Source organism: Schistocerca serialis, chromosome 3 (assembly GCF_023864345.2).
Source record: "Schistocerca serialis cubense isolate TAMUIC-IGC-003099 chromosome 3, iqSchSeri2.2, whole genome shotgun sequence".
NCBI classification, from domain to species: domain Eukaryota; kingdom Metazoa; phylum Arthropoda; class Insecta; order Orthoptera; family Acrididae; genus Schistocerca; species Schistocerca serialis.
The window spans coordinates 838,065,978-838,080,269 of NC_064640.1; the positions used below are offsets into that span (position 1 = coordinate 838,065,978).

Here is a 14,292-nt window from a genome sequence, read left to right on the forward strand (position 1 = left end):
CTTCCACGGCTGCTTGTGCGGAAAGGCTTCCGCCTTCTTCCGCTTAAGCCGTCGGCACACGGACCGTGCATCCGAACGTTGAGCGTTGAGCGTGCCGAGTTTCTGACGTCATAACGTGGAATAGCACGTTCGGGAGTCTTTCCTAACGTGCAGAGCAATATCTGGCATGTCAGATATTCTGAGCATGCGTCTGAGTGTTGACCAATGAGATGGCACAACGTCACACGCACGCCGTCTCCCTTCAGTACAGAGTTGTGAGGCGCCATATTGGCGTTCATTTCAAGCCTATATGTATAAACACCGTTTCAGAGCACCAGCAAATTGAGAATCCCTGGAAAAACCGTTGTTAGTTGTGTGATTCGTTCCAATAAATAATGAGAAACATCACATTCGTGGCAAAAGAATTATTGAAACTTGCGTATTATGAGAGTAGGCTATTTGAAGGCAGCGACACACCGAAGATCCATCCAAAACACATTGTTCTTGGTACAATGTGTTATAATTAAATTTCAATTAGTAACAGTTATCTACGATTAACGTTTTTTGTACGGCGTAACACAATATGGCGAACTGAACAGAAGGTGTTGTTGGTTTAGCGTAATGAGTAGCGTGTCTGCACGGTATTGAGTGTTTGATGTGGCGGTGGTTCGCGTCTGAACACTTCTTAATTTTTTTCCTAACATTCGCGCTTTTATTAGGTTCTGATACTTTATTATTAGTTTAATATAAGTATATGTTATAATAGCTGATGTTATGTAAATATAAGTTCACCTTTTTTTGAGGGGTGACAGTTCGATTGGCTTAATCTATAGGACAGCTTGCGCTACTTGTATAAAGATATTTTGCTCCTTTATCTTTTATGCTTCGTAATTCACACGTTGCAAAGATTCTGCTACTAGGTAGGAACAGTGATCAAGTAAGACTGACCTTGGGGTTTTACTAAAATATGGGAATGATGAAATAATGTTTATCTTATGCTGAGAAGTATTCAAATGGTTCAAATGGCTCTGAGCACTATGGGACTCAACATCTTAGGTCATAAGTCCCCTAGAACTTAGAACTACTTAAACCTAACTAACCTAAGGACATCACACACACCCATGCCCGAGGCAGGATTCGAACCTGCGACCGTAGCAGTCCCGCGGTTCCGGACTGCAGCGCCAGAACCGCTAGACCACCGCGGCCGGCTGAGAAGTATTCCAAATTTTTACAGCAATTTTTGTAATGGAACATTTGTAAGCCTGTGTCCTTATTTGATTGGACATGGTACTTTCCTTTTCGTAGACGATGAAGGAAATGTGCATTTTAATAGGGCTAACGTGGGAATTTTACGTGTGTCCATTGCGTAAACAGTGTGATTTACGAACTAGAAACATCCCTCAACTGCCGCAGGAGTGCGTTGCGATCGCGTATACCACGTTGAGGCCCACGTACCGTATGCACAAGTCGCATCGTTCCTGAGCGTTCAGCAGCACGTTGAACTTGGCACGCTCAACGTTGACGTTCGACAGCACGGTCCGTGTGCCGACGGCTTTAGGTGCTGCTGTGTCAGCTATTTCCACAACACGCCTGGCGAGGTCGCCTCGCAATGCGCGACGCCTATGTTGTGTTTTGTAAGGCATAACATCTGTGGCTGGCTCGGCTGGAATCTACTTCCTACTTTCTCCGTTTCAGACTGAATACTGTAACGGGAACAATTCTTGGAATATATCAAAATGAATTACTGTCACTAAAATATTATAAGAAGGTTGTGAGGAAAGAGGATCTCTCAGAAGTGATAGGTGGATAATAAACCTTATAGCGGCATGGTCTTGACAACATGAAAAGCTTCTGTCATTTACGTTTGCCTTGCGGCTGCTGTTTGATGAATTTGACATGATAAGAGTCTCATAACGCTACAACAGTCCAATTGCATGGAATGTGTGGAGTCTAACAGGACTGTTGGCTATTGACAATATGATGATAAATTTATACTGACGAGAATGCGAGAAACTTCGCTCCGTTATGTACGTTTTGAAGCTGCTATTTGATGCACATATCATTGTACTGTGGCATCCGGTTGTGCAGAATATGTACAGTTATCTCAAGTCTCTGTGTGGTAAGGAGGTAAAGACTGCCCACTATGATATCTGACAAGTACTTGACCTGTGTGTTGTACACGACAGCATGGAACACCCACAAGTTTTGGGCCCTGCAGATGCTAGCATTATAACTGAAGGAGGCGGCTGTCTGCCCCTGTCGAAAGGTGGTAACTGGCCACTGCCTGCACCCAAGGCAATCGTTGTCATACTCTGTAATAAGGTCGCCTGGTTGCCCATATCGTCGCCTACCACTGCCTGTGCCAGCTGGATCGTATGCAATGTAATTTTTAAAAAAAACAGTTTCTATGATAGAAGCACAGTTTAAAAACAGTTGCAGCTAGAATTTGTAAAGCTCGCATCTCGTGGTCGTGCGGTAGCGTTCTCGCTTCCCACGCCCGGGTTCCCGGGTTCGATTCCCGGCGGGGTCAGGGATTTTCTCTGCCTCGTGATGGCTGGGTGTTGTGTGCTGTCCTTAGGTTAGTTAGGTTTAAGTAGTTCTAAGTTCTAGGGGACTGATGACCATAGATGTTAAGTCCCATAGTGCTCAGAGCCATTTGAACCATTTTTTTTTTTTTTTTCGAATTTGTAAAAGCCTGAGAGAGTCTTGTCAGGTAGTTTATCGAACATGAGTGCAGAGAAGAAGGGACTGCAGTTCAAGATGGAATGAAACTCAGTTTACACGATAATTGCATGAGATTCCGGGTATCAAGTGGCGTGTATTGGTCTTTGGGAACAGACGGCACATGATCGCCGCCGATTCCAAATTCTGCCGTCTGTACATGAAGAATCTCATCGATGTCATATCTGAATGAAGTTTTATACTCACCGTGGATGTAATTTCTCATCATATATCCTTACTTGCACAGTTTGTAGGCCGGCCGAAGTGGCCGTGCGGTTAAAGGCGCTGCAGTCTGGAATCGCAAGACCGCTACGGTCGCAGGTTCGAATCCTGCCTCGGGCATGGATGTTTGTGATGTCCTTAGGTTAGTTAGGTTTAACTAGTTCTAAGTTCTAGGGGACTAATGACCTCAGCAGTTGAGTCCCATAGTGCTCAGGGCCATTTGAACCATTTTTTGCACAGTTAGTTAACGTCAATGCCTGCTCAAAAGCCAGGGAGATGATGATGAACTGAATAAACAATCTATTGTATTTTTATCAAAAAACATTTACAAGTTACCAAACTTAGAAGTATGAGCCCACCATAGAAGCCACCCCCGCAGCAGCAGAACTGCTAGTCTGCCTACCTTATATCCAGCTTTCCAAGGCTATGTGGAACCACACTACTTGTAAGAGTAACAGACAAACACGGTCAGGGCAAGATGGGACAGAGGAAGGCACAACTAAATCATAACCATCCTGATTGCGACACCACTTATGACGAATCGCGTGCTCTACTGTCCAAGCAGTAGCAGGAATGGACTAGGATTTGCTTGCAACGGCGGAAAATCACCCACAATGATAGTGGAAACTGTCGAATGATCACCAGAAACAAGGGAAGATGTGGACCCATGTTCATTTTCAGAGGAACAATGTCAGTAATCATTATCTTACTACGCTGTTCCAAGGAAGACCGTAAAACAAAACCTCTCTGCGGTCAGTTGGTTCGAAGATGGACACTTTCATTGCACAGAAAACACGTCCCCATCTGTTCACTGTATTTAATATGAATACGACATCGACGAACCTGAAAATGCGACGGAATTTTCTTTTTGATTTGCGTTTCCACCGAACGTATGCCGCTGTAACACTGGAGTCTGTGTTGATTTGACAAGCGCTCACGGCAAATGCTTCTCACGTCACCATGTTTGACCAAAACTTCCATAAGATAAATTATCTTCTACCTCTCCAACGTTAGTGTATTTAATGCTCACATTCGCAAAGAGAACTATACTTGACCGAACAGTCTGTGTGCTGGCGGGAACCTGATAACGACGCTTCCATAGGGACTTGCCTGCTAGAAGGGGATCCACTAAGTTCACAAAGAACACACAAACCTCATTGCCAAAATAGGGCGGTATGTACTTCATCCGAGGCAACATGAAAACTATCAACTAGCTAGTCTTGGATTTTCAGTAGGTTGGTTGTTTTGGGGAAGGAGACCAGACAGCGTGGTCATTGGTCTCATCGGATTAGGGAAGGAAGTCGGCCGTGCCCTTTCAGAGGAACCATCCCGGCATTTGCCTGGAGTGATTTAGGGAAATCACGGAAAACCTAAATCAGGATGGCCGGACGCGGGATTGAACCGTCGTCCTCCCGAATGCGAGTCCAGTGTCTAACCACTGCGCCACCTCGCTCGGTGGATTTTCAGTAGTTGGGGCTGCCCGTTACTCGTAGATTTCACAAATTAAAAACTCACTGTACCTTTACGTGGAACGCTCTTGAACGCAATGCGAAACAGTAGGAGCGAACTAGGCCGCTGTCAGATACACCAACGGGAGACGGGACTAGACAACGACGGTGTAACACACACAAAGCCACATACATCACTGAAGTCATAAACTCCCAAACACTTGGGACATTGCGAAGGAGCGGATGAGTAACCAATTACGTGCTCGTTCGGCGCACACGGCGATATTGGCTGCTAGACCACGAGCAGATACAGCGCTGGATCGTACCGTAACTATAGAGCCAAGCAGACTTTGCCCGTTACACGAGGCAGTTGAAGGAAAATACTGTTTGTGTGTGTGTGTGTGTGTGTGTGTGTGTGTGTGTGTGTGTGTGTGTGTGAAAATTAACGAGCAGTTACGGCGCACTGCGGTCGTGTTCTTCTTTACAATATGGCTCAGAGACCACATCTGGATGACTTCTTCACACATTTTAATCTACCCCTCCTTCCTATTTCCAAGTATTGTTCACATTAAACAAAGTCTTTTTACGAAGATCTGAGAGTAGTGAAGATTACAATAAACTTTCTGGCTTACTTAGCTTGTCATGTAGAGTTGGCTCCAGTTCTTCTTATCTAGGGGTCTGATCCATGAAGCTGAAAATGTCACATTTTAGGTCCTCACGGTTGGATTGATCTAAATAAATTTGAAGATTGTTGTTGCAGAATTTTTGTTTTTACGTAAATCTATTTTCTCACAATCTAGTATATCATACAGTCTTTTGTTTTTTCACATTAACAAAGCCGAAATTACATTGTTTCTACAAAATACAAGAATACGTCCGATCACATCAGAGGCATGCTTACGACTCTCAAACTCTGCGGGAAAAACCATGTACCAAAGGGCTTATAATTTTTCTTAACAAATGATTTCTATTAGTTTCTTTCACATTATCACTTTCGACTATTACCTCATAAATGAAACATAGTAACCAGTACAGTATTGCGTAGTTCATAACAGAAATTTTAAGTGTACCAACAGTTCGTAACTTGAAATGTTTTAAGAAAATAATTTTAACTAAAGCAAGTTTTCATATATTTTAGCTTGAAATATAACATACTGAGTATAAAATTATATGAAAGTTTTCAGAAAAGCAACTGAGATAATATTGACCTGTCCCAAATTCAAAAACTAATATTGGTATCGACAATTACTGTTGAGGAAAAGTAATGCTAGAGGAAGATGTCCCGATAAAACGTCAAAGAATCATCGGGAAACTGGAACGAGGACGACGTATGACGAATGTAGGCCATGGGTCTGGTATTGCTCACAGCACTTCAGTACAATTATTGCCTCTTAATGAAGATGTCATTCCCGTTTGTCTCTTCGCATATTTCTATCAGTTACCTCCTGTAGTATACTCTATCAGTTCTATGTATGGTCGAAGTTTCTATGAGCAATGTTATTTTGCAGTGACACATGATGACAAAGTTACTTTCGTCCTGCCGCACGGGATAGCCACACGGTCTGGGCGCCTTGCCACGGTTCGCGCGGCTCCTCGTGTCATACGTTCGAGTCCTCTATCCGGCATGGGTGTGTGTGTGTATGTTGTCCTTAGCGTAAGTTAGTTTAAGTTAGATTAAGTAGTGTGTGAGCCTAGGGACCAATGACATCAGCAAAAAAAAAATGGGTGTGAAATCTTATGGGACTTAACTGCTTAGGTCATCAGTCCGTAAGCTTACACACTACTTAACCTAAATTATCCTAAGGCCAAACACACACACCCATGCCCGAGGGAGGACTCGAACCTCCGCCTGGACCAGCCGCACAGTCCATGACTGCAGCACTTTGATCCCATAAAAACTTACCACAAATTTCCAAATTGCGTTTCATCCTTAATTATTGCACACCAGTGTATAGCTAACCGACGGACACACACAAACAGAATCTACGTGAATCATCGCACGCTGTACTGCAACGATCAGCGATTGATGATTGGCGCCGGATTTCTGCTCCCTTTATAGACCGGGCGCAGGGAGGAATTAGGGAAGAAAATTGGCCGTGCTCTTTCTAACGAACCATCCTGGCATTCGCCCTAAGCCACTTAGGGTAGTACGGAAGACCTAAATGTGGAGCACTGGACTCGACTGCAGAAGATTACGAACTGCGAGCTGCAAGTGGCGCGGCGCGGAGAGAGCGGCTGGCTACAAAAGCTGGCGTGGCCGGGCTCCGCGCTCAGTCGCTAGCTACGCGCCGCACAAGCCGCACACAGCAGCACTACCGCGAATCCATCGGAAGGCCGCCTATCTACTCCCTCCATGTGAGCTTCTTAAAAAATATTTTCTTTTGCAATCAGTGTTATGCCGCTGCGTTTCTAACCGTTTCCGTATTAATATTCCCCTTAACCCTGTCCATTAATATCTCACAAAACGGCATGGCTGTGTCGCTTATATTTTTTTGTCTTATTTATTGCAATTGTTTATTAGTTGTAACCCATTTGTATCTAGGTTTGGAAAAACGAGATAATAATTCTTTTAGTTTTTTATATGTGTGCGGAAGTACTCCTGAAAATACAAGTGATAAGTATCGTATAATGTTGGTCATCCAAACTTTGCATCTTAAACATGTGAAGACAGAAATCCCACAAATATACGCGAGGAGTTTCATTAAGGGGGGTAGGTCGTCTAACGGACCGACTTGGAGCAGGAGAGGCATCACAGGACATTTTAATTTCCACTGTCTATACTTTTCCAAAAAAAACTCATAAAACTTTGTCGGAATGACCAGGAAGGATTCAGAATTCACACTCATAGCAGTGGAAGTTCGAAAAAATAACGAAATAATTTTTTTACATGTGAAATTTCATCTTTTTTTTCACTTACTAGTGCAGTATTTGTTGCTATAGGTACACTTTTCTTCATGAGTAAGAGAGATTCTTCGATGAATAGTGCACAGCATACAGGCCATACTTAAAGGTGTATGAAACTCTAGAATTTTGGAAATCTATTAAAAACTGTGGTAAAAATTGAGGTAATTAACTATAAAATTTGTGTTTTTCCTAAACATATATCAGTTCATTCGTTTTTTCACAAATTAAATAAATTCTAGAGTTTCATAGACCTGTGAGTATGGTATATACGATGCGCAAAATTCATCGAAGAATCTCTCTAACTTATGAAGAAAAGTGTACCTATAGCAACAAATGCAGCCATTAGTAAGTGAAAAAATCATGAAATTTCACGCGTAAAAAAATTTATTTTGTTATGTTTTCGAACGTCCACTGCAGTGAGTCTGAATCCTGAATCCTTCCTGGTTATGATGACAAAGTTTTATGAATTTATTTGCAAAAGTATAGACACTGGAAATTAAAATGTCCTGTGATGCATCTCCTGCTCCAAGTCAGCCCGTTTGACGTCCTACCCTCCTTAAAGTACTACGACTAGTGAAAATTTCGTTAAAACGACAAGTTTATTTAACCGTTCCTGGTCTTTTAGCTTAACATCGGACAGCATACATTTCTCGTGGAATTTATAAGCGGCATAAACGCAACAAAAGCCAGGTAAATTTAAGACTGCACAGCTTTGCCTCGGTATCAGTCATCCGATGGAACATGACGACACAGAAATTCGTGCACGCACTTCCAGCTACTGGGGTAGCGTGATAGAGGAAGCTGCTGAGATTAAATTAGCAAGTGACCTTCTAGGTGGAGGTGGAAATTGTTGCTTAAAATCCGCTTCAACCAAGAGAGGGTCGGAGTTGATTCTACTTACGCATCTGTTATCGACTAATTTTGCACTATCGATAACGTCTGACGTCGTTAGTGTGGGGGCGTTGGTGGTTTACAACTTGTGTTGTGTTTCTACTTGCGTCGTGTTTTGGCTTTCTGGTTGGCGCAGCCTCGGCTACCCGTGCACATCGGTCTCTCGTCTCATTTGTGCTTTGAAAATGACGGGGGTCTTCTTTCAAAATACGAAAACGTTACCCCGTTACCTTTCCGTAACTGAATTTAACATGCGATATGCTGGGACAAATATAAGTTTCATAATTTACAAATGATTTCTCCTCTGTTATTAATAAACAAATGTAGTACTAGCAAAAACATTCGTTAAATGTCGATTTCCTTGATGTGGAGTCAGTTACGCTACCTCGTAAAGAATAGCATTAAGTCACAGGCTCCAATCCATCTTCCTGAGTGGCTATTAGTTTGAATAGCACCGTAATAGATGCAACCACAAAAGTGCCAGAAAGAAAGATGAAAATGTTCATATTGTGTGTTTGTGTGTGTGTGTGTGTGTGTGTGTGTGTGTGTCTTTAAATTAATCGTTCGACTAAATTTTCGTGTTCTATTTTTTTTTTTTTCGTCATTCTAATCTATATTACAATGTAAAGACAAGTCGTTGTTTAAAGCTGTTACCTAAAATCTCGAAAAGTACTAGCCCGAGTTACTTCAAACTTTTACACGATACTCTAATGAACATAGGCAACGGCCTTGCCGCAGTGGATACACCGCTTCCCGTTAGATCACCGAAATTAAGAGCTGTCGCGTGTGGCAGGCACTTGGATGGGTGACCATCCGGGCCGCCATGCGCTGTTGCCATTTTTCGGGGTGCACTCAGCCTCGTGATGCCAATTGAGGAGCTAATCGACCGAATAGTAGCGACTCCGGTCACAGAAAATCATCATAACGACCGGGAGAGCGGTGTGCTGATCACACGCCCCTCCTATCCGCATTGTCAGCTAAGGATGACACGACGGTCGGATGGTCTCGATGGGCCACTTGTGGCCTGTTGACGGAGTGCTAATGAACATAACGACGGACCACGGCTATGCATACTTTTAATATGTGTCATATAAAAATAGGCAATATATCTAACATACACTCTAAGGAAAATATAACGACGCACCACGAGGAAATTATTCGAATGGAACGGAAATTTGTAGATGTGATGTACATGTACAGACAAACAAATGATTATACTTTCAGGAAAATTGGACGAAATTTATTGAAGAGAAAGAGCTTCGCAAACTGAGCAAGTCAATAACGCGTTGGTACATCTCTGCCCCTATGTAAGCAGTTATTCGGCTTGGCATTGTTTGTTAGAGTTGTTGTATATCCGCCTGAGGACTATAATGCCAAATTCTGTCCAAATGGCGCAAAAAATCGCCAAAATCACAAGCTGGTTGCGGGGCCCTGCCCATAATGCTCCACACATTCTTAACTGGGGAGAGATTGGGCGGCCTTATTGGCCAACGTTAAAAAATATATCGGCTCAACCACTTGTTTATAGTGTAAAACACTAAGATTGACGCTTTTCGGAAGTCAAGCTTCCATCATCAGAATAATAAAAAGTAAAAGAACCTGTTAAAACTCGCTAAAATGGAACATTCACAAGGCACGATAAAATTGATAACAAAATTAAAACATCGTGGCTGCTTCCCTTGTTGCTGCCGTGCCTTCCAAGGTGGATCTCCACGTAGTTGTCAAAATTGCACCTTGGAAGACACGGCTGCAACAAGGGAAGTAGCCACGATGTTTTAATTTTATTATCAATTTCATCGTGCCTTGTGCATGTTCCATTTTAGCGAGTTTTAACAGGTTCTTTCACTTTTTATTTTTCTGATGATGGAAGCTTGACTTCCGAAACGCGTCAATCTTAGTGTTTTACACTGGTTGAGCCGATATATTTTATTACATTGACATTCACAACCACGACCTCTCATCCAGTATGGATAAAATAAAACTTATTGGCCAAGGTATGATTTGGCAATTGTGAAGACAAGCAGCAGAAAACCTTGCTGTGTGCGGGTGGGCATTATCTTTCTAAAATGCAAGCCAAAGATGACTTGCCGCGAAGAGCAACAAAACGGTGCGTAGTATATCATCGACGTACCGCTATGCTGTAAGAGTGACGCCGATGACAAGCAAAGAGGTCGTTCTATGAAATGAAACCGCACCCCAGTGTCTCACTCCTAGTTGCCGGGCCGTATCAGACTGGTATCCTACCATTGTCTGGGGCGCTTTCAGACACGGCTTCGGCCTGGAATCTCATTGAATGGAAAAGAATCGTCTTCAGTGGTGAGTCCCGCTTCGAGCTGAGTCCCGATGACCAGCGAAGGCGTGTCTAGAGACACATCGGACAGATTGGGATACCAGCCTAAATGTCGCCTGTCATACAGCTCGAGAACCAGGAGTGACGGTGTGCGTTCCATTTCATTTCATAGCAGGCTCTCTTTGGCTGTTACCCGCGGCACCATTATATCGCAGTGGTACCTGAACCATATTCTGCACCCTGTTTCGTTGCCATTACTGGTAAGACATCCTGGGCTTACATTTCAGTAACATAATGCCCTCCCGCACAAGGCGAGACTTCCTACTTCTCGTCTTCATGATTGCCCAACAGTATCTTGGCCGGCAGGGACGTTGGATTACTCCCCAGTTGAGAAAGTTTGGAGCATTATGGGCAGGGCCCTCCAACCAAGTCGGGATTTTGGCGATTTTACAAGCCAATTGGACAGAATTTGACAATATATCCCACAGGAGGTCATCCAACATCTCTATCAGTCAGTACCAAACCGAATAAATGCTTGCATGGGAGGCATAGATGGCGTCCGCCCCAATAGCTAAGTGCTGCACGGTAGCTCAGCGTGTTCGGTCAGAGGGTTAGCTGCCCTCTGTAATAAAAAAAAAAAACGGAGTAAAAGGATCAACAGTGAACTTGAACAGGTGTCACGAGATGTCCGCCTCGAACAAAAAAAAAAAAAAAGTGCTCAGGGCGTAGGAATGCCGCGCAAAGGAGCCCGGGTTCGATTCCCGGCTGGGTCGGGGATTTTTCTCCACGCAGGGACTGGGTGTTGTGTTATCCTCATCCTCGTCATCATGTTGTGTTGTCTTCTTCATCATCTCATCCACCGGGCTGGCGACATGGTTTGTACATGTACATCACATTTACCGATTTCTGTTCTATAAGAATAAAACTTTCGCGGTGAGTCTTTTTTTTAAATTTTTTTATGGGACCATTGCTTTTCACAATGCATATAAATGACCTAGTAGATAGTATCGGAAGTTCCATGCGGCTTTTCGCGGATGATGCTGTAGAATACAGAGAAGTTGCAGCATTAGAAAATTGCCGCGAAATGCAGGAAGATCTGCAGCGGATAGGCACTCGGTGCAGCGAGTGGCAACTGACCCTCAACATATACAAATGTAATGTATTGCGAATACATAGAAAGAAGGATCCTTTATTGTATGATTATATGATAGCGGAACAAACACTGGTAGCAGTTACTTCTGTAAAATATCTGGGAGTACGCGTGCGGAACGATTTGAAGTGGAATGATCATATAAAATTAATTGTTGGTAAGGCGGGTGCCAGGTTGAGATTCATTGGGAGAGTCCTCAGAAAATGTAGTCCATCAACAAATGAGGTGGCTTACGAAACACTCGTTCGACCTATACTTGAGTATTACTCATCAGTGTGGGATCCGTACCAGGTCGGGTTGACAGAGGAGATAGAGAAGATCCAAAGAAGAGCGACGTGTTTCGTCACAGGGTTATTTGGTAAACGTGATAGCGTTACGGAGATGTTTAGCAAACTCAAGTGGCAGACTCTGCAAGAGAGGCGCTCTGCATCGCGGTGTAGCTTGCTGTCCAGGTTTCGAGAGGGTGTGTTTTTGGATGAGTTATCGAATATATTGCTTCCTCCTACTTATACCTCCCGAGGAGATCACGAATGTAAAATTAGAGAGATTCGAGCGCGCACGGAGGCTTTCCAGCAGTCGTTCTTCCTGCGAACCATACGCGACTGGAACAGGAAAGGGAGGTAATGACAGTGGAACGTAAAGTGCCGTCCGCCACACACCGTTGGGTGGCTTGCGGAGTATAAATGTAGATGTAGATGTATAAAGTGATAAAGTGGCAACGTTGTTACTAAAAATCTCGAAAAGTTCTTGACCAATTTACTTCAGATATTTACACGATACTCTAATAAACATCCAGACTGACACAGGCTAAATATTTTAACATATACAGGTTGTCACACAAGACGTATCACCTCTGTTATTTCGTAAACTGTTACATATATCGAAACGCGATTTTCGGAAAATGTTGGAACGTCGAGGGACGCGTATATATATATTGTTAATGTTTCTAGCGCTGGTATCAACGGAAATATTGAAGAAAGTACTTTTTTAAAATGAAACCGTGTACTTTTTAACTGCATTCGAAAGCTCTTGAGAAGACAATTAAAGTGATGTAGTATTTGTTAATATTGCCGTTGTAACCTGCCGTAAAAAGATGCGAGGAATGTCCTAGAATTTGCGAGCTAGGCGGGCGGAATCGGCAATAGTGGTGCAAACACCGCTAAGCAGAGTTCTCGTACTACGCTGTGTCAGAACGTTAAAAGATTTGCCTAGTTAATTGTCTGCACTGCAAGCCGCTCATTTCTGCTGGAACATTCTTTGCGTGCAGACATCTACACCAATGAGGATAAGTTGGACATACAACTTTTATGTAGCGAATGTGAAAGAAATACCTTAAAAACAGTGCAGCGGTATAGGGCTATCTGTCCGGATTGCCAATGTCTGACAGTCCAGGCAGTTGCACAAATTATTAAGACGCTAGTGCAGACAGAACAAGAAAGAAGACTGCAACAGATAAAGAAAACGAAGAAGCTGTTCTGGCTACGGTGCTAATGAATCCGCAGTGATACGAGACATATTGCCAAGGAATGTGGGATCAGGCAGACAAGTGTCAGCAACAGAATTTTCTCCCTATCATCTGTTACTGCATCAGGCACTTGACGACCATGATTTCGAACATCTTACAGAATTTTGTCGGTTTACCCATCAGCAACTGAGAGACGACTCTAGGTTTTTCCAGCGTGTGCTCTATAACGTTGAAGCAACGTTAACTAAACATGCTAATTGAATTCGCATCATATGCACTTCTGGAGAGCGGAAAATCCACACTGGCTTCTTCAGGTGCAACATCAACGACAATGGAGCGTAACAGTATGGTATGGCATGATAGAAAATTACTTTGTGGAACCTTACTTCATCTCAGGCGTTCTAAATGGACTTTCTGACGAATTGCTGCCGGTTCCTCTAGAAGAAGTACTACTACATATCCGCAAATGCATGTGGCCGCAACGCGACGGTTTTGCAGCTCACTCGTCCTGTGTTGCAAGGCAAATACTGCATGGTAACTTTCCTGGACGTTGGACAGATTGAAATTCTGCTGCCAAATGGCCTGCAAGGTCCCTCGATTTGACGATTTCTTTCTTTGGGGAGCCTCAAACCCGCAATCTACGGCGAAGCCCCAACTACGTCAGACGATATGTGTCGTCGAATCTCCAGTGCATGCTCTACCATATCATCCACTGTAATTACATTTGTTCATTGTTCTTTCGAACGGCGACTGCAAATGTGCCTCTCAGTCCATGGTCAACAGTTCGAACGCGTGCTTAAATAAAGGATAAAGCTATTTTATTGAAGACAAATTTTATGTCATGTGATTCGGGTGATTACCAAATCATTGTTAGTAATCTGTTTATTTACGTATGTACGAAACTGCACTGCGCTGTCAAATAAGTCGACAGCGTGTATTGAACGTAGCTGGTAACACTATTATTACGCGCTTACGGTCAGCATGAAACAACATTCCGTTAAGAAGAATATTTATTTTGCGGTGTACAGGTCATAACCAAAGTATTTTTAATAAAATGTTTAGTTCAACAAATGTAACCCATATGATACAATTTAGAGCAGTGTAGGTACAGACTTGTGTCTGGCAGCATATATCTTACCTCTAAGAACCACGAAGTAAGATATTTAATCCAGTAGTTGCTTTCTGTGGGGCATGAGACTTCTTTATTTTTGAAGACTGAACA

At 43.1% G+C, this 14,292-nt stretch overlaps 1 protein-coding gene across 1 annotated transcript in view; it reads left to right on the forward strand.

The window, feature by feature from the left end:
* Positions 1–6,659: 6,659 nt before the first annotated feature.
* Positions 6,660–14,292, forward strand: part of LOC126470882 (organic cation transporter protein) — a 489,616-nt gene continuing 481,983 nt past the window's right edge. Inside the window, exon 1 of the mRNA XM_050098905.1 lies at positions 6,660–6,725. The gene's annotated coding sequence lies outside the window, so the exon portion shown is untranslated. The remainder of the gene's footprint in view (positions 6,726–14,292) is intronic.